The following is a 979-nucleotide window of genomic DNA, read 5'->3' on the forward strand; positions in this document are numbered from 1 at the left end:
AGGTATTGGGGATGCTGAGGCATCGGGGGCTTATCCATATGGTGTAGAAGGGAAGTATTGGGGGGTAATATCGGTGAGGTGTAGGAGGGAAGTATCGAGGGGTTGACGTTAAGGTGTAGAAAGGAAATATCCGGGTCTTATTGGAGAGGTGTAGGAGGGAAGTATCGGGGTGTTGTCGTTAAGGTGTAGGAGGGAAGTATCGAGAGGTTGTCGTTAAGCTGTAGAAGGGAAGTATCGAGTGTTATCGGTAAGGTGCAGGAGGGAAGTATCGGGGGGTTATCAGTTAGGTGTAGATGGGAAGTATCAAGGGGTAATATTGGTGAGGTGTAGAAGGGGAAGTATCAGGGGGTTATTGGTAACCTTTAGAAGGAAAAGTATGGGAGTTTTATCAGTAATGTGTAGAAAGGAAGTATTGGGGTGTTATCAGTAAGGTGTAGAAAGCAAGTATCGAGGGTAATATCGCTGAGGTGTAGGAGGGAAGTATCGGGGGGTTATCGGTAAGGTGTATAAAGGAAGTATCAGGGGGTTATCAGTAACGTGTAGAAGGGGAAGTTTCGGGGTGCTATTTGTAAGGTGTAGAAAGCAAGTATTGGGGGTAATATCGCTGAGGTGTATGAGGGAAGTATCCGGGGGTTATCAGTAAGGTGTAGGAGGAAGTATCGGGGGGTTATCGGTAAGTAGTAGAATGGATTATCGGGGTGTTATCGGTAAGGTGTAGGAGGTAAGTATCAGGGGGTTATCGGTAAGGTGTTGGAGGGATGTATCCGGTGTTATCGGTAAGGTGTAGGAGGGAAGTATTGGGGGGTTATCAGTATGGTGTAGGAGGGAGGTATTGGGGGGTTATCGGTAAGGTGTAGGAGGGAAGTATCGGGGAGTTATCGGTATGGTGTAGGAGGGAAGTATTGGGGGGTTATCGGTATGGTGTAGGAGGGAAGTATTGGGGGGTTATCGGTATGGTGTAGGAGGGAAGTATTGGGGG

This window comes from Pyxicephalus adspersus, chromosome 6 (genome assembly GCF_032062135.1).
Source record: "Pyxicephalus adspersus chromosome 6, UCB_Pads_2.0, whole genome shotgun sequence".
NCBI lineage: Eukaryota > Metazoa > Chordata > Amphibia > Anura > Pyxicephalidae > Pyxicephalus > Pyxicephalus adspersus.